The sequence below is a fragment of the Engystomops pustulosus genome, chromosome 3 (assembly GCF_040894005.1).
Source record: "Engystomops pustulosus chromosome 3, aEngPut4.maternal, whole genome shotgun sequence".
Taxonomy (NCBI): domain Eukaryota; kingdom Metazoa; phylum Chordata; class Amphibia; order Anura; family Leptodactylidae; genus Engystomops; species Engystomops pustulosus.
Window position 1 is genome coordinate 86,544,204 of NC_092413.1, and position 24,528 is coordinate 86,568,731.

General features: G+C 41.9%; 1 protein-coding gene across 2 annotated transcripts in view; it reads left to right on the forward strand.

The window, feature by feature from the left end:
* Positions 1–2,267: 2,267 nt before the first annotated feature.
* Positions 2,268–24,528, forward strand: part of AGPAT4 (1-acylglycerol-3-phosphate O-acyltransferase 4) — a 69,546-nt gene continuing 47,285 nt past the window's right edge. The window contains exon 1 of one of the 2 annotated variants that reach the window (XM_072141305.1): positions 2,268–2,424. The gene's annotated coding sequence lies outside the window, so the exon portion shown is untranslated. Of the gene's footprint in view, positions 2,425–20,955; positions 21,148–24,528 lie in introns of those variants that run through there. The other variant, XM_072141306.1, reaches the window with a different exon arrangement.

Sequence of the window (24,528 nt, forward strand, 5' to 3'; positions counted from 1 at the left end):
GGTTACCTATCTATGTAGTTATCTTGGATTTTGTGACATATCTTTGTTGTAATATTGGCTCTGTTCTCTGAACCTATGTAGTAACTTTGGTTCCAGTTCTATTTCTGTGTAGTAATCTTGGTTCTGGTAAAGTATCTATATTGTTTTCTTAGTTGCATTTCTGTTTCCTATAGTAATGTTGGTTGTGGTACTATCTATGTAGTAAAATAGTTTTTAGTACTATCTGTGTAGTAATCTTGGTTTTGGAACCATCTATGTAGTAAAATTGGTTTTGGTACTATCTGTCTAGTAATCTTGCGCCTGGATCTGTGTGGTAGTACTGTATTACTTCCAGTCATGCAGTAAACTTGATATATGCTACCACTAAGGGCCATGTAAAGGCTAAAAACATGTCAGCCATACTTCGCTTACATGTATGAAAAAGGTTTTCATATTTGAAGACTAAAGCTTGAAAACTTTTAACACAGTACTGGATGACCTTCATTTATTTTTTGGATTATGGATGCAGTAAACTTGGCTCTGGTAATGAATCTCAGTAGAAGTCTTGGTTGTGGTAACATGCGGTAGCTTCGTAGTAATTTTGGTCCTTATACTCTATCAATGTATTAATATTATTTCTGATACCAAATTGGATTTGCACTGTCCCATGTAATATGTTTATCACATAGTAGTTTTGTTATTACAGCTTTTTATGCCCTAAATGTCAAATTACTTAAAAAATCCAGAGGCTTTGGGAGGCCACAATCTCTTTACAGCCCATGGTCCTAAAATTACCATAGGTACACAAAGTATTCAGACCCTTTTAAAATGTTCACTCTTTGCTTTATTGCAACCAATTGGTAAGATCAACAAAGTTATTTTTTCAGCACATTAATGTACACTCTCCAAAAAAACAGAAATGTATATATTTTTGATAATTTATTAAACAAGAAAAACTAAAATATCACATGGCCATATATATTCCGACCCTTTGCTCAGTATTACGCAGATTACGCAGCGCTGCACAAAGCATGTCAAATTGGTCCCTGTCCTCATGGGGCTCACAATCTAAACAACCTAACAGTATGTTTTGGAGTGTGGGAGGAAACCGGAGTACCCGGAGGAAACCAACGCAAACACGGAGAGAACATACAAACATACATCTTTGCAGATGTTGACCTGTGTGGGATTCGACCCCAGATCCCAGTGTTTGAATTCAGCTACGTTTATTCTCTTGCTATAAGTTTCTGTGCCTTGCCGCCATCTTGCTTTTGACCCGTTTTGTCTGACGTCACTGTTATCTGTTGTTTGTCCACAGGGACATCATAGGGCTAGTTCGCCACCTCTTTCCCAACCTTACAGTTTGTGCCTAGTCTAGTCGTGGTTGCGCTGTTGCTGGACATTTTTGCATATTTTCACAACATTTTGCACAAATCATAGTAAGGCTACTATTTGGTGATTGGCATTGGTGATGACCCCTCCCTTCTCCATAGCGATGCATGGCGCATGGTGCTGTAACACGGGCAAAGATAGGAAATGTCCTATCTTTTCCCTGTGTACAGAGCGGTATGGTGCCGCACGTGTGCCCCACTGTATCGCTCCATGTGCCCATTGCCGGCCTACGGGGAAAATATGTTCTGGCGCAGGCTTGCAGACGTATATATGTGTCCCTCTATGGTGGTGTGAATATAGCCTAAAAGGTACAAAATAGTGTAATGAGTGGAATGGTTTTGAGACAAAAATTTGTGTGCTTTTTCCAAGAGACCATCTCTTTGAGAAGACCACTTTATTATTCCTTTGACAATTTTTTGGGGCTCCTGCATACCTTTACGTGCTAGTTTTCTTTAGAAGCGTGCTTGTCTTACAATGGTTTAACTACAGAATATGTGTGTGTAAGATTAGCTGAAATAAAAGGGACTATTACAATCAGTAACTACAATTACAATTTATGTTGACATATTATAAATATATAATATACAAGTTTGTGTTCAACAAATGTATTATGACCTGGAATGAGCTTACAAAAAGCAAACAAAATGGCTTTTGCCTCCAGTGCATAAAAAATACTATGAGCTGCAAAGTCATAATACATTTCCTGTATGAACAATCACTCGGATAAGTAGCATAATAATATAGCAGATAAAGGAGAAACCAGATTGAGATTATGGGATAATACTTGAGCCTTCTCATATACTCGTAGAAAGTCATAGGATAAATAGTCAGGAATTGTAGCTTTAAAAGGAAGTGACATGAGGTGGAAAGACACGTCAGATGAGCACCATTCTTGCTTTTTTTTGTTAATACCACCCCATGGGCGGGCTCTGGCTTTCTTCCCTGGCTCGGCTTATATGAAAGAGACCATTGGAAAGTAGTTCTAGTAAGTGGGGTCATTTCGTGGCCCTTGTTCTCCCTTCAGTGCCCATGACCTGCTCTGGAATACACGAGGTACGTGCTCCATTGTGTTGATCCCCTCTGGATGTATCACTGCAGCTCACCTTCATGAAATTCCCATCTGTTGACTGATCAGTTGTTGTACTAGGGCTGCTTCCTGAGCTGGAGACACAGCAATCACACATCCCCCTGTCAGACATTGTGTGCTGTGAGGAGGCAGGGGTGAAGAAACACAAGAGGGGGCATTACTTGTGTGCACGCCCTTCCCTCGCCTTCTCCTCCGGATACTTTGAATGAATAGTAGGGAAGTTACTCGCAGACATGGAGCTTGGGTGTGTAGCTCAGACAGGCAAACCCTTGTCCAGGCTGCATGTGAGGGGAGGTGTGAGGGGGAAGCGCCGTGCATCTCAGCTCATTTCTCCAACAAGTTGCTTCATGTGTTTAGCAGCCCTTGTCCTAATGCTCTCCGGATAACCAGGAGCAGCAGCATCCTCTCTTCCCCATCATCTCCATGGTAACCAGGGTACATGTCATGGGAAGCTAGCCCTAGAATTACATGTAACAGGGAGGGACAACATGGTGGAGAGCGGTTTAAAAGGACACAGCATTCTGTTGCTTTTATGTACCTGTGTTATTCTGTAGGGACGTCTAATAGTTGCTATATTTACAATGCGTGCAGTGAGCCACATAATACATGGCAGGGAACCATTTGTCTGCTTTGTGGAAGAGGACTAAATTAGCATAGGGGTAATACTAAGATATGCTTGATGGTGAGCTGTATAACAGTTATTTGTGATGACAGGGATTTAAAACCTTCTACATAGGGAATTAGTAATGTGTTCCGCACCCTGATTGTTGACACTCTCAGTCTCCCTCTAGTGGTAGTCAGCCTCGTAGCTGAGATGGCAGAACCTTATACTACCTCGCCTCTCTATGGTTGGTTTGATATTGATCTTGTAATGCAGCTACTACACTGGCTGGTGCACTTATGAGCTTGTATGAGACTCTGACTAATTGACCAATATCCAAAAAAGTGAAGCAGCTCTCCCAAAAAGAGGTGTTTTTTATTGCACCAATGTTCACATTGTTCTCAGCCTGTATATGAACACTGTTTATGTACTTTTTGAATAATTTGCTATGTAGATATAACTCATCTGCTAAGGTGACCCCCATTTTTGTACCATTGTTGTGTTATGGCAATCTGCGCATAAACTGCACTTGGATGATGAATCTGGCATACTCCCCTACAGTTTGATCAATGGCTATCTCACTTCCTGACTTTTGAGGGCGCTAAGTTTTGGGCTGATTTGTGTCTTAATTTCCTTGGGCAGCTTCTTATTAATAATAATAATTTTTTTTATATAACGCCATCAAATTCTGCAGCACTTTACAGGTTTTGGGGAACATATAGAAATAAAATAAGACATTACAGAGTAATAATGTAGTCATATGAAACAATCGGAATGAGTGCCCTGCTTACGAGAGTTTACAGTCTATGAGAATGAGGGGGTGACAAAAGAGGAATAAGAGCTTGTATAATGGTCCAGACATTCTTTATTCCCTTAAAGGGGATGTCCGAGACTTATTAAAAAAATAAAACGTGGCTGGGAGGGGGCTGCTTAATAAAAATAAAGATGTACATACCTTCTGGCGCCCTCACGGTGTTCTGCACTGCTGTCGCTCCGGTCCGCATGCCATGTAAACAAACGCTGGCCAGCCACGCCCACCCGTCCCTATTCACAGGATTGTACATGCGGGATGGATGGCTGTCGGGTCCGGCCAGAAGCTGAGTACAGCACTCCCGCGTCCATGTTTGATTACATGGCGCGTGGATCAGAGCAACAGCAGCGCAGGACACCCGGAGGGCGGCGGAAGTTAAGTACATCTTTATTTTTTTAAGCACCCCCCTCGGCCAATCCCTTTAAGGATGCAGTGCTTTTTCAGAAATTTTTTGCTCTCCACCTTTAAAAATCTATAACTTCTTCATTTTTCCATATACAGAGCTGTGTGTGGGCTGATTTTCTGTGTAACAAATTTTACCTCTCAGTGACTATATTTATTATTCTATTTTATTCAATCGGCATAGAGATGATACTTTTGGATGAGAAGGATTTCAAAATTGTATTGCCCACAGCCTTCCTTTCATGTATGCAGTCGAAAGTGACTTTAAAGCACACTTTGATTCATTGTCCATTAAAGTTTCTATCTCCAAACTTGAGGTTCTGTTGGGGAACCCTGCTGTTCCTAAACCACTGACGCAGTCCTATGATCTAATCCTGTTTATTTTACACCTGTCCATTTCTGCCAGATGGGGGTCTCACCCTCAGACACTTTCTTTCATTGCATGGCTGGAGTTGGGACCTTTCTTCACCGTGTATGGTCATGCCCTAAGGTGCGACACCTTGGGTCCACTGTACTTGAATTTTTGGGGACTCACTTTAACTTCTGTAGGATTTTGATTCCACTGATATGTCAATGACATTATACCAGGTTATCATTACAAGGCCTTATACAGATTTTCACTTTTTTGTGCTCTAAAATTATCATCATGACTTGGAAGGATGTGAAGGTTCACACCTTATCTAGGTGGCTACATCTGATCAATATATATGTCCCCCTGTTTCATATCTTATACTTGCATCGCAAGTGCCCTTGATTTGGTCTCGCTGCGGCGACAGCTCATTAGGTATGTTGAAAGGGAGTTGGGGGTTGTGGTATTTGGAAGTGTGGTTTGGAATGTGTGTGTTTATGAATGGTAATGTGTACATACCCTCCTGAATGACATGACTGTATTATTCTTTTCCATATCTATGTCCCTTCAGTGACTTTAAGCTTGCCATTGTTACTTGTTGAGTCAGTATAGTTTTCTACTGCTTGCAGCTTTATGTATACAAATTGTTCTTTATTTTTCATTGTAATGTCTTTTTCTCCACTATACTATTTGAGTGCACTTACTTGGTGGCTTCATAACTCCTGAGCTAAGATTGGTGCAGGTGATATTGACTTCTTAATTAATTCTACAGTTCTGTTTGCCTGTGAAGTGTATGATAACAGAACTAATTATATAGAGTTTCACTTAGTCACCTCTTCTTCTTTTTTTTGCATTAAACAGACAACTCATTCACACTTTGTATCTCAAATATGCACATTGTAAGCATTTTAAAGGCAAGAATGTTAGGGTAAGTTATGAGACACTAAAGATAGCCTTGGAACCGATTTAGAAATGATTTGCGAGAGCTTGTGCTGCTAAACAGTGGTATAGACAAAAAGGTCATTTAAAAGAGACAGCAATAGGTCGTAGAACATACCACTTCCCTCCCTGCTCTTCCTTCTAGCTGTAAGCTGTCACCCTCCCCCAGCAGAGCTAGCCAGATACTTGGGGTCTTAGAGAGGTGATCATTCAGTTGTAGAGAAAAGATTCAGACAACTAAAGGCTAAAGGCAGACAAAGAAAAGGCAGTGCTGGCATGCCAGAAAACAACATCCAGGGCAGTTACTTCAGTGTGCAAAATTATTTTACATAAGGATCCACTTTAAATACAGGGTCCATATCTTGATTATCCATTAGTAATGTTATTTTTTTAACAAAAGCCAGAATGGTTTATTACCAGTTGCCCAAACCGAAAATGGATGGACAGGGAATAGGAAGTACAAAGAACCTTTTATTTCTTTCTTTACTACTAAAATTGCCTGGCTTTGTCTCAGGAAACTTAAGTGGTATTTTATGCCCCACACAGGAGCAGGTTCATCATACAGTGCCTCATGTAAATGGCACAATAACTGCAGCATACAGTCATGAACATAAGTTTTGAGAATGACACAAATATTATATTTTCACATGATCCGTTGCCCTCTTGTTTTTGTGTGTGTTTGTCAGATGTTTTTATCACATACAGAAATACAAGTGCAATCATATTATGAGTAACAAAAGTTTTTATTGACAGTTAGAAGGAGTTAATGCAGCAAGTCAATATTTGCAGTGCTGACCCTTCTTCTTCAGGACCTCTGCAATTCTCCCTGGCAGCTCTCAATCAACTTCTGGACCAAATCCTGACTGATAGCAGTCCATTCTTGCACAATCAATTCTTGCATTTTGTCGTAATTTGTTGGTTTTTGTTTGTCCACCAGTCTCTTGATGATTGACCACAAGTTCTCAATGGGATTAAGATCTGGGGAGTTTCCAGGCAATGGACACAAAGGGGCTGATTTATCAAGCAGTCTGAAAGTCAGAATATTTCCAGTTGCCCATGGCAACCAATCACAGCTCAGCTTTCATTTCACCAGTGTTCATGAATATTTTATGAAGCTGTGATTGGTTGCCATGGGCAACTGGAAATATTCTGACTTTCAGACTGCTTGATAAATCTGCCCCAATATCTCTATGTTTTGTTCCCAGAGCCATTTAGTTATCACCTTTGCTTTATGGCAAGGTGCTCCATCATGCTGGAAAAGGCATTGTTGATCACCAAACTGCTCTTGGATGGTTGGGAGAAGTTGCTCTCGGATGACATGCTGGTACCATTCTTTATTCATGAATGTGCTTTTAGGCAAGACTGTGAGAGAGCCGATTCCCTTGGCTGAGAAGCAACACCACACATGAATGGTTGCAGGATGCTTTACAGTTGGCATGAGACAAGACTGGTGGTATCGCTCACCTTGTCTTCTCCAAACAAGCTGTTTTCCAGATGTTCCAAACAATCGGAAAGGGGATTCATCAGCGAAAATGAGTTTACCCCCGTCCTCAGCAGTCCACTCACTGTACCTTTTGCAGAATATCAGTCTGTCCAGTGTCCAATGGTGTAATTCTTACTTAATCATGACAGATAAATCTCCCAACCTGTCCTCATCAACACCCACACCTGTGTTACTGGAGCTATCACTGAAACAATGTTAGCTGCTCCTTCTAAGGCAGGCCTGCAATGAAGTTGAAGTGTGTTTTGGGGGAAAAAGTTCAAATATGCAAATATTGACTTTGCAATTAATTGCTGTTAAGCTGATCACTCTTTATAACATTCTGGAGTATATGCAAATTGCCATTATAAAACCTGATGCAGTAGACTTTGTAAAGATTAACATTTGTATCATTCTCAGGATTTATGGCCATGACTGTATGAACAAGCATCACAGATTATTTAAAGAAAATCTAGCATCAAAATGAAGCATGGTACTCATGGTTTCTTCTAGCAATTAAATTCCCTCCAAAAACACTCCCTACTGAACGGCCTCAGAAGCAATTTCCTACAGTAGAGTGCAGATTGCAAAGCCCTTGGTCTCTTTGAGGTCTGTTACATGTTAGTATCCCAAGGAAATGCTTGTTGATATTACAGTGTGTCCCCACTCATAAACTGTGTCACTTCTAACACTATTAAAATAAGTTTATTGAAGTGTGTGACTTACCTAAGCAGCTAAACTGACACTTACCTATCATAAACAATCAAGGGACAATGGAAATTTAGGATTTTTAAGGATTTTAGAGATTTTTAAGTTATTGGAACAGTTTTGAAATAATGGAACAGCACATGACTTCTAAGTTTTGCCAAAACTGAGGACTCGTAAGTTTTTTTGTGTTCTTGGTTTTTCCAATGGAGTAAAATTCAACAGTTTTAAATAATGAACAGACAGTACAAGCTAAAAGGAAGCACAATGCATTTTTAGGGAAGTTAGATAAGAAAATGAGCTTGACCAGGAAGGACTATCCTTAACAGGAAGAGTTAACCTTCAGCCAAAGCAGTATTCTACATCATCCTTATTTTCTCCTAAATGTAGTGACGGAAGGATGGGCAGAGTTCAGTGTTTACACTGCAAGTAAATTATATCTTCATATGTCAATTTGGAAAAAAGAAGAGGTCATCTCATTCAAGCTGTTGGTCATAAAAATAATTTGCACAGATGTTTTTGGGGGGTGTCAGTGTCTTTCACAGTATAAAAATATCTTTCTTTCAATAGCCATTTTTGAAAATATCCTGGAACCCCTGACAGAAACTTAAAGAGTAATTAAACTTTTAACAAAATTGCGTAACTCAATTGCTGCAGACAAAAATAGTAAACCGCTTACTTTAGCAGCTGCCTGAACGCTACTATAGTAAAAAATATGTATATGTTTTTATTACCTGTAGTTTTTATTTGTAAAGCCTTGGGATTTCTAAAGTTTTTTGATTACTTTTAATATTTTTGTGTGTTTAAAGAATGTCAATTTGGGTATTGTTTTTACTTTGTTTCAAAGGTACAGAATGCCAGTGACTGCAAAGGGAGCCCCCTCCCTCTAAAGTCTCTTAGGCCCCTTCCATACTTGCGAGTGTGGTGCGCTGAACTTGCATCACACTCACAGCGAGTGGTGCCTGGATCACCGGAACAGAACTCAGCATGTCAGTTCAGTTTCGGTTTGCAGCGTTTGGGCCGGGTGATCCAGGGACCGTAGTGTGAAAAGGGCCTTAAACACCACAGTCCATGTCCCTGTGGTGTCTATGACCCAATGTCCTGAAATATTCTTCTGAAACACCAGCGCAGAAAGGCAGCGCAAAAGAAGCAGTAACTGCAACAGCCATCATAGAAACCTGAAACAGCAGTCATTAAAGTGAGAAAAGTAGCAGATAATGTTTCTAATGACAAAACGCTATAGAGCCACTTGACAGTCTAATCTCCTAAGAGAGCTGAATCAGTAGTTGCAATATTCTCTAGGTATGGGAGGAGTTAATCATTAGTTAGATCACAAAGGTGCAATTCTATGCTAGCCAGGGCCTGGCTTAGAAATGTCCAGCAATGCAGCCACAGTGCCACAGGGGTCTTGTTTTTTATTACCTATTTTTCAAACTATAAGGTGCACCAGATTATAAGGCGCGCCATCAATAAATGCCTGCTAAAATGTATAGGTTCATAAATAAGGCGGACCGGATCATAAGGCGCACCTGATTATAAGGATGAATGACCAACAGGTGGCAGACCTGTGAACAGTTCAAGGCAGCTGTTGTCTGTAAGTATGGTTCATATATAAGGCGCACTGGACTAAAAGGCGCACCTTTGATTTCTGAGAAAAATCAAAGGATTTTTTGTGCGCCTTATAGTCCAAAAAATACGGTATATAAAGCAAGCACATGGATTTCTGAAATTCACATTCAGATGCAGTGGGGATTTATCAAAAAGCTGGTGCATCATGCACCAGCGCTTGATGTCTCACCCCTCCAGCGTCTTGATATATCCGGTGCAGACTCAGGCTGCCGCATATAGCTAGTTTGACAGCCCACTACATACCCCTCCACATCCACTAGGCATGGAGGTGTCATAAGGGGGGAATTATTTGCAATTCCTGGCCAGGAAATGCAACTTTACCAAGGCCAGATGACAGCCCCTATAGATGTCTCCTGGTCACGATACACATTCAGTGTCCAGTGCAAACGTCATATTCTGTGCACTACACTCACCTGTCACTGGCAGCGGCCTGGATAAAGTAGCTGAGCTGCGGGGGAGCAAATAGATAATACATTTTCTTTGAAACTGTTAAATCTTGATATAATATCAGATGGGGGTAGTCCAACACTCCCAGCCCCATAAATAAGCTTCTCATATCGTCCATATTTGAAGGGGTTGACCACTTTTTTGTGTCTGTACCTCCTGTGAAAGCTGCAGCCTTTCCTTTTTGCCGTCCTCCCTCTGCTCAATTACTTAAAGGGGTATTCCCATTTTGACAAATTAATGTTATTGTTTGTATGATGAAAAATTATACAATTCTCCTATATACTTTCTGTATCAATTCATCATAGTTTTCTATATCTCTGCTTGCTGTAATTCTATAGAAAGCTTCATTGTTTATTTCCAGTGGACAGAAATCTGACCATGGTCACACAGCTGCACGGCTCGTTATATCACAGAGAGTAATCAAAGCTTTGTGTCACAACGAGCCGTCCTGTGTCAATGAAGATTTCTATTGCAGGGCAGCAAGCAGAGATCTAGAAATCTGTGAGGAATTGATACAGAAAATATATTGGAAAATTGTATACATTTTTATTATTCAAACAATAACATTTATTTGCTGAAACTATAATACTCCTTTAATGAACATTGAGGGATTATCTACAAGATAGTAACGGCACAGGGCCCCTCATGTAAAACAGAGGCCAACCCCTTTGACTCAGTTGATGGACCCATTTGGCAAGCTCTGTGCAGCGCTGCATAATCTGTGTGTGTTATATAAATAAAGGAATCATTATTATTATTATTATTATTATGGATCTGTAAGTACATTGCCATTTTGATTTTAGTAGTCAAAACAAGTCACTATAGCTCAACTGCCAATAATAATAATAATAATAATAATAAACAATTCCTTTATTTATCTAGTGCGCACAGATTACGCAGTGCTGCACACAGCTTGCCAAATCATTCCCTGTCCCCACGGGGCTCACAATCTAATCAACCTTCCAGTATGTTTTTTAGTGTGGGATGAAAGCAGAGGACCCGGAGGAAACTCACGCAAACACAAAGAGAACATACAAAATTTTTGCAGATGTTGACCTTGGGACTTGTACCCAGGTCCCCAGTGCTGCAAGGCTGTAATGCTAACCACTAAGCTACCATGTTCCAAACTGCCATTCTGTTAATGTAAACTAACCAACACATCCTCAGCACTAAACAAACAGGATCTACTATATAAATAGCATTTTACGAAAATGTGTGTTAATATATAATAAAGCTGGATTCACACACGCAGCCATTTTGTAGCTTAAGGCTCAGTCCCATTTTTTGGATTCTGACCTGCGTCTCTTTATATGGTTATAACTTTTGAACACTGTTACTTATCAAAGCGATTCTGAGATTGTTTTTTCCCCACATGTTGTACTTCATTTTAGTGGTAAATTTTGGCTGATAAGTTTTGCGTTTATTTACAAAAAAAAGAAAAAAATGATGAATTTTTAGAAAAATTTGCCATTTTCGTAATTCGAAATCACCGCGTTTTCAGGCAGATCGATTTACCACCTAAATAGCTTGCCGAATAACATTTCCCATGTGTCTACTTTACTTTTTCATAATTTTTGAAATGTCTGGATAATTTATTTTGACGTTACGCGGCTTACAAATTGAATAGCGATTTTCCGTATTTTCAGAATTGACTATTTTGGGGATAAATACTGTTTGAAATTAAATTTTACATATTTAGCATTAAACCCACCCTATATAACCAACCCATTTTCAAATCTGCACCCCTCAAGCTATCAGAAACAGCATTTACGAAGATTGTTAACCCCTTGAGATATTCATAGTAATTGAATCAAAATGGCGGTGAAATTTAGAATGGTCAAATTTTGTCGGTTATACGTTCATTTAGCCCTAAAATTTACACATTTCCAAAAGATAAAAAGAGAGAAACCCACCATAAAATTTGTCCTACAATTTCTACTGAGTACAGAGACTCCCCACATGTGACCGTTACTTGTTTTATGGGGGCACAGCAAGGCGCAGAAATGAAAGAAAGAGAGCCCTGCAGCTGCCAGGATTTTATTTTTCTCGTTGCCCCCTTTTAAAGGCTATAAAATTTTCGCTTTTCCGTTATTTGGGCCATGTGATGGCATTTTTTTTTTGCGGGATGAGATGCTTTTTCCAGTAGAAAAGCATCAATTCTGTATTGGATTTTTTACTTTTTTTTTTTTCGTGTTCACCGTATAGCCTAATAATCATGTTATCTTTATTCTATGGGTCGATACGATTACGGGGATACCAGACATCAATATTTTTTCTTATGTTTTACTAAATTTGCCAAATAAAACCCTGATGTGGGGAAAAATCTATCATTTTTGCATCGCCATCTTCCAAGTGGCATAACATTGTTACATTTTTGGCTACAGAGCTGGTAGTACAGAGACTCCCCACATGTGACCGTTACTTGTTTTATGGGGGCACAGCAAGGCGCAGAAATGAAAGAAAGAGAGCCCTGCAGCTGCCAGGATTTTATTTTTCTCGTTGCCCCCTTTTAAAGGCTATAAAATTTTCGCTTTTCCGTTATTTGGGCCATGTGATGGCATTTTTTTTTTGCGGGATGAGATGCTTTTTCCAGTAGAAAAGCATCAATTCTGTATTGGATTTTTTACTTTTTTTTTTTTTCGTGTTCACCGTATAGCCTAATAATCATGTTATCTTTATTCTATGGGTCGATACGATTACGGGGATACCAGACATCAATATTTTTTCTTATGTTTTACTAAATTTGCCAAATAAAACCCTGATGTGGGGAAAAATCTATCATTTTTGCATCGCCATCTTCCAAGTGGCATAACATTGTTACATTTTTGGCTACAGAGCTGGTTGATGGCTTGTTTTTTGCGGGACATATTGTACTTTGCAACAGTATCATTCTGGAGTACATAGGTTTTGTTGATCATTTTTTATTGCATTTTTAGTGGGATATAATAGGTAAAAATCATAATTTTTAGCAGATTTTTTAAAGTTTTTTTTTACGGCGTTCATCATATGGGTTCAATAGTTATTTAGTTTTATTCTATGGATTGTTACGGACGCGGTGATACTAAAAATGTGGGGTTTGTGTTATGATTTAGACTTTTTTGAGGGTTATATGTCTCTTTATATGTTTTGGGGCTTATGGGCATTTTTAGCGATTTATAAAGTTATTTTTTATTGAAAAACATTTTTTTTTAAAAATTTTTTACTTGATCCACCATGGGATATGAACTAGCATTGCTAGTCGCATTGACCGCGGCATTTAACGGGTTAAACACCCGCGATCGGAGCCCACTCCGACCGCGGGTGTTAGCCGGGGACATCAGCGGTAGATTACCGCTGAAATCCCGCGACCCCCGATGCCGGTTCGGCTGCTGTGAAGAGCTGAACCGGCATCGTCTCTGCGCAGTAGCTGTACTGCGCTGAGCGCTATTCGCGGGACTCAGCGCAGTACAGCTATGGCGCAGAGCGCTAAGGGGTTAATATCAATATATATAATATTATATATATTATAATATCTTATTATAGGAGTAGACAAAACAGTGATAAATTTCCATTATGCATAACAAAAGCATGCCAGATTGTACCTATCTGTGCATGAAAGTCAACAGTAACTGATCTGTTTGTAACACTATTAAATTTCTTTTTTCTTCTCCTATAACAATAATAAGTTAGTCTCAGAGTGCAGGTTGAAAGGCGGAACCTGCATTCTATTCAGAAACTTGTACTCTGTGCCACTCCTCTGCCACAGTGAAGTGACGGTTAAAAACTGTGTCAGAAACCAAACTTTATTTCTCATAGCACTGTTACAGTTGTTACAGTGTAAAGGGCTACTGTTTGGCTGGCAGACAAAAACTTGTATTTATGCATTATGCAAGGACTCCCGTCCAGTGCACGGTGCTCAGTCTGTAGGATTTAACCAGGATGGATCTGTTGTCGGTTTGTTTACAGGGAGAGTAGCCAGATATCGTCACATGTGTAAAATAGCTGTATTTTAAGCCTATTTCATTAAATGTATATAATCTAAATTATATAACAAAAATGTAAAGGGGATATAAAAACTGATACAATTTAGTGAACACTTTCAGATACCTGCAAGTTATTGGTGCTAATTTCCTTAATTATCTGACACACCCTTTAAAACTGGCAGCCTACCTTTTTCACTAACTTTGCAAAAAGTGAATGAAACCCTTCGAGAGCAGGTTGTCCAGATGAAGGCAAAGGGGTTACCCTATCAGCCATAGCAAGAGAATTCGGTAGTGCAAAGTGTATGAATTCTAGAATCTTTACAGCATCACAAACTCACTCAAGTCCCTCAAGAAGGCTGGTCGCCATTGAAAGATAAATCATAGTATCATAGTATATAAGGCTGGAAGGAGACGCTAGTCCATCAAGTCCAACCTTTAAGAATTAAATAAATGTTTTATCCCCATAACCCGTGATATTTTTTCTCTCCAGAAAGTCATCCAGGCCTCTCTTGAACATGTACATAGAGTCCGCCATAACAACCTCCCGCGGCAGAGAGTTCCACAGTCTCACTGCTCTTACAGTAAAGAACCTTTGTCTATGATGATGGTAAAATCGCCTCTCCTCTAGGCGTAGAGGATGCCCTCTTGTCCTGGTCACAGGCCTAGGTATAAAAAGATCTTTGGAGAGATCCTTGTACTGTCCGTTCAGGTATTTGTACATTGTAATGAGGTCTCCCCTCAGTCGTCTTTTTTCTAAACTGAATAATCCAAATTTTTTAATCTGTCAGTGTATTCTAGTTCCCCCATTCCCCTAATAATCCTGGTTGCTCTCCTCTGCACCCGTTCCAGCTCTACTATATCCTTTTTATACACTGGTGCCCAAAACTGTACACAATATTCCATGTGTGGTCTGACCAGGGATTTGTATAAGGGCAAAACTATGTCTTTATCATGAGAATCTATTCCTCTCTTGATACATCCCATTATTTTATTTGCTTTAGCAGCAGCTGCCTGGCTCTGGTCACTAAAATTAAGTTTACCATCCACCAATACCCCCAAGTCCTTTTCAGCTTCAGTTTTACTAAGTAATTGACCGTTTAGAACATAATTATACTTTTTGTTTCCATGGCCCAAGTGCATAACTTTACATTTATCTACATTAAACCTCATCAACCATTTCTCTGCCCATCCCTCAAGCTTCCACAAATCCCTCTGTAATGCTAAACTATCGACCTCAGTATTTATTACTTTACACAGCTTAGTATCATCTGCAAATATTGAAACTTGACTGTGTAAACCCACTACAAGGTCATTAATAAAAATATTAAAAAGAAGTGGCCCCAATACTGACCCCTGTGGCACTCCACTGGTAACATCAACCCAATCTGAGAATGTGCCATTAATGACCACCCTCTGTTTTCTATCACTAAGCCAATTACTTACCCAAATACACAGATTTTCTCCTATTCCCAGCAGTCTCATTTTATATACCAACCTTTTATGTGGCACGGTGTCAAATGCAAGAGAGGATAGGATAATGTGGATAATATCCATGGGTAATTGTTTCAACAGTACAGCTGGAGTTCAGCACTGAGCAGGGTAAGGATCTGTCTTGTCATACAGTGTCATGACGTCAGCAGAAATTGATCTAATAAACCACTTACAGTATGTTGTCAAGCAGCTGAACACCTTCCAGATTGTGTTTCTTTCATGACCCAGTGTGGTGACATTATCCAGAAAATGTACTTTGAAATGAGATGTATACTGGTGTCAGTACCTGTCCACCAACTGCACAACCACAACCAGGCGCTAGCTGACAGACTGGGTAAGTGGTGGCGAACTCACCCTACGATGTCCCTGCAGCTAAGGCCCTGCCTACAGGGGCAAACCTGCTATCAGGAACCTAACTGACAGTCCTTGAATGACCATACAAGATGAAAGGGAAAACTTACTTTGCCTGGCAGTTGCTGGATGATGGAGTGAACAGGTAACAGGAATACTGAGAAATCTAACACAAGTCTGAGACAGGGAAAGCGGGACAACACCGGGAGAGATGCAAGACTGAGGGACAAATAACAGATACAGCAAGCGGAGTCAGACGGAACCGGGTCAAAACCAAGATGGCAGCAAAGGTACAGAATCAGATAGCAAAAGAATGGCTAGTAGGCAAAGCAGAGGGTAAAATACAGAATAGTAAACAAAGATCGTAAAAGCACAGGATACACAAATTAGACTGAATAACCAGCACCCAATGAAGGGGCTGGGCCTTTAGCGCTGACTGGCTCAGCCATACGCAGCTGCAGTCCAAACGAGTTCAAAGACACACCCAGCTTACCCAAAGAAAGGGAGCTGTCAGAAAGGGATCTGTCAATCACAAGCAGCTCTGGGTGTGGTTTTCTGGGACAGAAGCCCGTAACCTGATCAGAACAATTTGCAAGTTCTGACACTGGTTGTATAAAATCAAGGAGATTTTAACACTGAAGTCAAGCTTTCTCTTCCTCAGAAATCCTCCTTCACTAATAATAATAATTGATGGCCCCATCAAGAGACATCACTAACCAGATCTCCTGAAGTCAGAAGCATGCAGGTGCTCCCCACCTTGGCTTCAGTGTTAAACTCTCCTCCTCCGCGACTTTGCACAACCAATTTACAGCTAACTTCAAAGTTGATTTTCTGGATGATGCCACCACACTGGGCCATGAAAGAGACAATAACTAGAAGGTGTTACACTACTTGACCATAGTGGTTTTGGTGTACAAGGTCAATTGCTGATGACAGGTTCCCTTTAAGAACATTTGGACTAAAAGCCCACTCTGCAGTGACCAAACCTCTCATTCTCAAAAACAATCAAAAAGCTACTCACCTTTGCTGAGGAGCATGTTGTGTGAAAGGAAGTTTAATTTACTTGGATATGATGGGAAACATTGGGGCACATTTACTAAGGGCTTTGCGACAGTTTTCTGTGCATGTTTTTTGTGCATGTTCTTTCTTGTGGAAACTGCTTGCACGAGAATTTTAGAAGTGTCTGCATCACAAATGTGTCGCACGCCACCCTTTTGTGGCGCAGCTGCACTAGGCACCATGCAATGCAAATTAGGGGGGCGTTCTGGTGCTCAGTTGGACCACGCGCCAGATTTAACATGCAAAGTCTGTTGCACGCCCTATGTTAAAGGTGCACCACAAAAGAGTTGGTGAACTCTGTTGGGTCAGTGCCAGATTCATGATTTCTGGCGCACATTCTTAATGATCACTTTTAGTGTAGTTTCCTACATTCTTAGTAAATGTGCCCCATTATGTTCATTAAGAAACTGGGGAAAGAATGAACCCAAAGTGTGTAAAGAAGTAATTGAAAGATAGTGAAAGAGACATGGTTTGGAGACTTTTTTCTGCAGCAGGAGTTTGACATCTCATACAACTACAGGGCAGACTGAATGTAAGTGTTTATCAGAACCTTCTCAGTGGCTTCACATGCTGTTACAATGAACAGAGCAGCTGCCCCTACTGCACTTCCTGCTGCAGCTAACTTACAGAGGCAGAGAACAAGGGGTTGAGTGAGACATTGTAACAGCCTGTGAATCTGTAGCACTGAGGAGCTCTGGTCCCCTGGAGGCATTCAGGCTCATTAGCATACTTCTAAAAGTTGATTTTACAAGACAGGTGGCCAAAGATAACAAACATAAGACCCATAAGTAAGTGCCCCTGGTTTATCATGCTTGATTTTGATTTTCTTTAAATGTGACAATTAAACATTTTAAATTCAAATAACAAAACCACTCCAGTGCTCCCTGGCATAGGAAATACATAGGAATCAGTTGCCCAAAATTTTCTGAAAATTCAGCATTCAGCAAATTCCACTATTAACCATTGCTGGAGCTGCGCCAAGCCCTGCAGCCCTTCTGATGACCCTACCTCCTCTCAGTAAACTACCTTTGACAGTACACCCTCTCTCGCCATCTATGTCTACCTGAAAGGATAAATGCTTTGTGGCCTGTGTGTCATGCACGTGACCTACTCTGAGTATTAAGGATCAGACATCTGGTTGACACACTGACCAGTAAAACCAATAGACTATGAGCCCATAGAAATACATAGGGATGTTCACTAGGCATTGAAACAATGGCTAGCACAAGTCCAAAAGTAGGTGCGGCAACAAACTGGCGATAAGCACACAAACATAGGGATGTCACTGGTAGCAGTGTCTGGGAATGTTGCCTCACATGCTCCTGCTCTAATGTATGGATAACCTTTCGACATCTAGAACTATGCACTCAGAATTCCTGGCGCACAGTATGTGATGGTTTTATAAAATCTGCAAATATAGTGGAAACCTGAAACTTTAAAAGAAAACAATGCTGACATTGTGTGATTGAGTTAAAAAAAAAACGTTATTTACACTCGGAGAAAACATAGATATTTGTGTGACTTTCTGATATTTAGAGGTTAAAGCTTAGTGGCAGGTTTTTCACTGATCCTTATGAACTATAGTTTGAGTGACACTTACCTGCACCCACTGGTTAAGGTGTCACCCTGTTTTTTGAGAGATATTAAGCATCTATTTCAGAAAATGGAGAAGTTTGAGTGGAGGGAGGGATAAAGCTGGGGAATATGCAATGTAGCAGTGTACCAAAAGCTCTGGGCATAGATATGTTTAAGGTTTTAAGTCATTTACAGTTATACAGTACTTACCGTTCAGCTATGAAAGAATACATTATTACTCTTGAAAGTTGTTTGCCATCCAGTCATTTTGTCACATTTGATGGCTGTTTCTATTTGTAGGTGTAGGGGGCCCCCCTATAGGAGCATAGTTTTCCCTCTCACTTGCTGTGTGTATTTTCCCCTTCAAAGCCATTCAGAGATCGCAAAGATGGGCATATTTACTGATGATCTGTTGTGGGTTTGGAGGGGAACTCGGGAGGCGTTCTCAGCAATGATGTCATATTATATTCAGAGCAACACAAATTCATGGTCCATCTTGGGGGTACCTCCCCTCTCCATAGAAATACATAGCGTACATGCCGTAACACGGGGAAAGATATGACACCGTGGGGCACCGTATCGCTCCGTGTGGCTATTGCCGTCTATGGGGGACGTATATATTTTGCTGGATTGGTGGTTGAACAGCCAATCCAGCTAATTGACGCCCCTTGCAATTAGCCAAGCTAATTTCTAGGTTGCAGAATGAATTAAAAAAAGTGAAGCTGTGGTGTACTATGCTGACTTCACTTTCTGCGTTGCACAGGCGCTGAAGGGAAGGAGCGATGAGGTAAGTATAGTTTTCTTTCTTTGTTTTTTGTTTTTTTTTTTCTGATCTCATCTTCACACTCTGCTCTGTACATGTATGGCGCAGAGGGGCTGAAGCTGTATGAAGAGGGCACACATGGGAGCCCTCTTCATACAGAGGTGGGGTTTGCTGCATATTGCAGCAAATGCCCACTGCTAATACACATGATAAGGGCTAGGACCTATCTTGGGTATTAACCCTACCACAGGCAGCATTTAAAAGAAAAAAAAAATAAAAGTTGAACAAATAAAAAAAAGGAAAAATTCAAATCACCCCCCTTTCCCTAGAAATGATATGAAACATAATAAACAGTAAAAATCATAAACATATTAGGTATCGCCGCAACCCAAAATGCCCGATCTATCAAAATATAAAAATGGAAAAAAAGAGTCCAAAACTCTGAAACACACATTTAACAGCAGCACACTTTTTGCAGCACCGTACCACTCTGTACCCCGGGAAAAGATAGGACATGTCCTATCTTTTACCGTATTACGGCGTCGTACACCATATGTTCCTATGGAGAGGGGCGGGGACGAGCAGCGCTCACCTCCTCCTCTCCCCGTTCACCTGTTGTGCTCGGCGGCCAATGGCAGTGTGCACGTAGCGCTTTGTCTGCGCTTGCAAACGCAAACAAAACCCCGCCCAATGGAAACGCCTGCCGCCCAATGGAAACGCCCAATGGAAACGCCTGCGATCGGGAACACGCCCACGGTGTTTTGCATTAATTTAATGCAAAACACCGGCGGCTCGCTTCCTCAGAAACGCCGATGCAATCGGGCCGGGGCTTTGTCTGCGTTTGCAAGCGCAGACAAAGCGCTACGTGTGGCCCCAGCCTAACTCAGCAAAATTCTACAACTTTTCACCCAAAACTCTGCAGACATTAACACTTTATGTACCACATTTATTCAGCAGTTTAAGGCTGGTGCCACACACACCGCTTTGTCTGCGTTTGAAAACGCAAACGCAGACAAAGCCGCGCCCTACGGGGCGAGCCGCGGCCCGATCACATCAGCGGTTCTATGGAAACGCCATAGAAACGCCAATGCAATCGAGCCCACCTGGTGGGCGCAGCTTTGTCGGCGTTTTCAAACGCAGACAAAGCGGTGCGTGTGGCATCAGCCTTAGGCTGGGTTTACATCTGGTTTTTTGCATACTGCTAACAGACACATTTTTTTCCGAAGGAAAAACATATCCTTAGGTGTTCTACAGTGCATCCATTCACGTCTAGGGACATGACAAATGTACGTTTTTTTTATCTTGTACATCCATCTTCTTTTTTAGTAGAAAAAATGGGCTGCTGCGTTTTGCATGTACACTTTTTAACATTGTTGTCTATGGATGACATATGCATAAAGTGTTACAGTGTATGCATCAATTTCTCACAACCATTTTCATGCCCAAATCTGTATCTTAAAATTCTCCATCTTGGCAAGGACACATGGGAATGGTTTGAGAAGGTGTAGGAAGCGGAAGTGGAAAAAATATATATATATACGTTTTTAAAGTGTAAAAATGGATGCGAACATGTGCGACGGATACAACCTATACATAAAAAAAGTAGACATTTGACAAAGAATGCAGTATATGTCTGGTGGATGCAAAAAGTTTGATGTGAACACAGCCCAAGGCATTCTGGTGAATTATGAAGTATGCCTTATGTGTGAGAGAAGCCATGAGGTTCTCCACAGCTAGTGTCAGGACTATTACTAAGGCTCTTGCTTATGTTTTCCCTCAGGCTCCATGTTGATTCACAGACTGCACAGTGCAGGCAGCCAAAAGGGAGGGGAGCACCAGGCACACGACTGAGGTGCAGGAGTAGTGACTCATCGCCTCCCCACGCGCTAAATTTAAAAGTTCCCTGGCAGCTGCGGCGCACAGGAGGCATGCCGGGAACTCTGCAGGCTACACACACGAGGCAGCGCCTCCAGGACTGCACTTGTGAAGAGGCAGAGCCATGGGGTGGGGAGAGGCTCGTATTCCTTTGTTAATAACACCCTATGGGCGGGCTGTGATTTTCATTCCTGGCTCATGTGTGGAAAGTAGTTGTAGTGTCAGACAGTGCAGCTCTGGAATACACGAGGTACGTGCTCCATTGTGTTGATCCCCTCTGGATGTATCACTGCAGCTCACCTTCATGAAATTCCCATCTGTTGACTGATCAGTTGTTGTACTAGGGCTGCTTCCTGAGCTGGAGGCACAGCAATCACACATCCCCCTGTCAGACATTGAATGCTGTGAGGAGGCAGGGGTGAAGAAACACAAGAGGGGGCATTACTTGTGTGCACGCCCTTCCCTCGGCTTCTCCTCCGGATACTTTGAATGAATAGTAGGGAAGTTACTCGCAGACATGGAGCTTGGGTGTGTAGCTCAGACAGGCAAACCCTTGTCCAGGCTGCATGTGAGGGGGAAGCGCCGTGCATCTCAGCTCATTTCTCCAACAAGTTGCTTCATGTGTTTAGCAGCCCTTGTCCTAATGCTCTCTGGATAACCAGGAGCAGCAGCATCCTCTCTTCCCCTTCATCTCCATGGTAACCAGGGAACATGTCATGGGAAGCTAGCCCTAGAATTACATGTAACGGGGAGGCTCAGGAGGACATGGCACACATGTGTCGTATAATACATACATGAGGGAGGGACAACATGGAGCACAGAGGCTCAGGAGGACATGGCATACGTGTGTCATATAATACATACATGAGGGAGGGACAACATGGAGTACAGGGGCTCAGGAGGACATGGCATACGTGTGTCATATAATACATACATGAGGGAGGGACAACATGGAGTACAGGGGCTCTGGAGGACATGGCATACGTGTGTCATATACATACATACAGGAGGGAGGACATGGCATACGTGTGTCATATACATGCATACATACATGAGGGAGGGACAACATGGAGCACAGAGGCTCAGGAGCACATGGCATACGTGTGTCATATAATACATACATGAGGCAGGGACAACATGGATTACAGAGGCTCTGGAGGACATGGCATACACATGTCATATATATACATGAGGGAGGGACAACATGGAGTACAGAGGCTCAGGAGGACATGGCATACACGTGTCATATACATGAGGGAGGGACAACATGGAGTACAGAGGCTCAGGAGGACATGGCATACACGTGTCATATATATACATGAGGGAGGGACAACATGGAGCACAGAGGCTCAGGAGGACATGGCATACATGTGTCATATACATACATGAGGGTGGGACAACATGGAGTATAAAGGCTCAGGAGGACATGGCATACGTGTGTCATATACATACAGGAGGGAGGGACAACATGGAGTAGAGGCTCAGGAGGACATGGCATACACGTGTCATATATATACATGAGGGAGGAACAACATGGTGTACAGAGGCTCAGGAGGACATGGCATACACGTGTCATATACATGAGGGAGGAACAACATGGTGTACAGAGGCTCAGGAGGACATGGCATACACGTGTCATATACATGAGGGAGGGACAACATGGAGTACAGAGGCTCAGGAGGACATGGCATACGTGTGTCATATAATACATACATGAGGGAGGGACAACATGGAGCACAGAGGCTCAGGAGGACATGGCATACGTGTGTCATATAATACATATATGAGGCAGAGACAGCATGGATTACAGAGGCTCTGGAGGACATGGCATACACGTGTCATATATATACATGAGGGAGGGACAACATGGAGTACAGAGGCTCAGGAGGACATGGCATACACGTGTCATATACAGGAGGGAGAGACAACATGGAGTACAGAGGCTCAGGAGGACATGGCATACACGTGTCATATACATGAGGGAGGGACAACATGGAGCACAGAGGCTCAGGAGGACATGGCATACGTGTGTCATATACATACATACATACATGAGGGGGGGACAACATGGAGCACAGAGGCTCAGGAGGACATGGCATACGTGTATCATATAATACATACATGAGGGAGGGACAACATGGAGTACAGAGGCTCAGGAGGACATGGCACACATGTGTCATATACATACATACATGAGGGAGGGACAACATGGAGTACAGAGGCTCAGGAGGACATGGCATACGTGTGTCATATAATACATACATGAGGGAGGGACAACATGGAGTACAGAGGCTCAGGAGGACATGGCATACATGTGTCATATAATACATACATGAGGGAGGGACAACATGGAGTACAGAGGCTCAGGAGGACATGGCATACATGTCATATAATACATACATGAGGGAGGGACAACATGGAGTACAGAGGCTCAGGAGGATATGGCATACGTGTGTCATATACATACATACATGAGGGAGGGACAACATGGAGCACAGAGGCTCAGGAGGACATGACATATGTGTGTCATATAATACATACATGAGGAAGGGACAACATGGAGCACAGAAGCTCAGGAGGACATGACATACGTGTGTCATATAATACATACATGAGGGAGGGACAACATGGAGTACAGAGGCTCAGGAGGACATGGCATACACATGTCATATATATACATGAGGAAGGGACAACATCAAGTATAGAGGCTCAGGAGAACATGGCATACGTGTGTCATATACATACATACATACATGAGGGAGGGACAACATGGAGTACAGAGGCTCAGGAGGATATGGCATACGTGTGTCATATAATACATACATGAGGCAGGGACAACATGGATTACAGAGGCTCAGGAGGACATGGCATATGTGTGTCATATAATACATACATGAGGGAGGGACAACATGGAGCACAGAAGCTCAGGAGGACATGACATAAGTGTGTCATATAATACATACATGAGGGAGGGACAACATGGAGTACAGAGGCTCAGGAGGACATGGCATACATGTGTCATATAATACATACATGAGGAAGGGACAACATGGAGTACAGAGGCTCAGGAGGACATGGCATACGTGTGTCATATACATACATACATGAGAGAGAGGCAACATGGAGCATAGAGGCTCATGAGGACATGGCATACGTTTGTCATATACATACATACATGAGGGAGGGAAAAAATGGAGCACAGAGGCTCAGGAGGACATGGCATACACGTGTCATATATATACATGAGGGAGGGACAACATGGTGTACAGAGGCTCAGGAGGACATGGCATACACGTGTCATATACATGAGGGAGGGACAACATGGAGTACATGCAAAAAACGGAGAAAAAATACAAACTCTTTGCTTGGTGGAATTTGAACCCAGGACCCCAGCACTGCAAGGCAGAAGTGCTACTCACTAAGCCACCATGCCGCCCTACTATGCAGTGCCCTGCATCCATCTCTAAGGCACCCTAAGAACTGCAGAGGTGCTTCAGTTATCAACAGAAAAGGAGTCATATTGCATCATATTTCTGTAAGATATAAGGACTCCTATACAGTGTTTACTGTCCTGTGGGATCAGAGTAACATATGGGTCCATTCCACCAGGGGAGCTGTGAGCTTACATGAA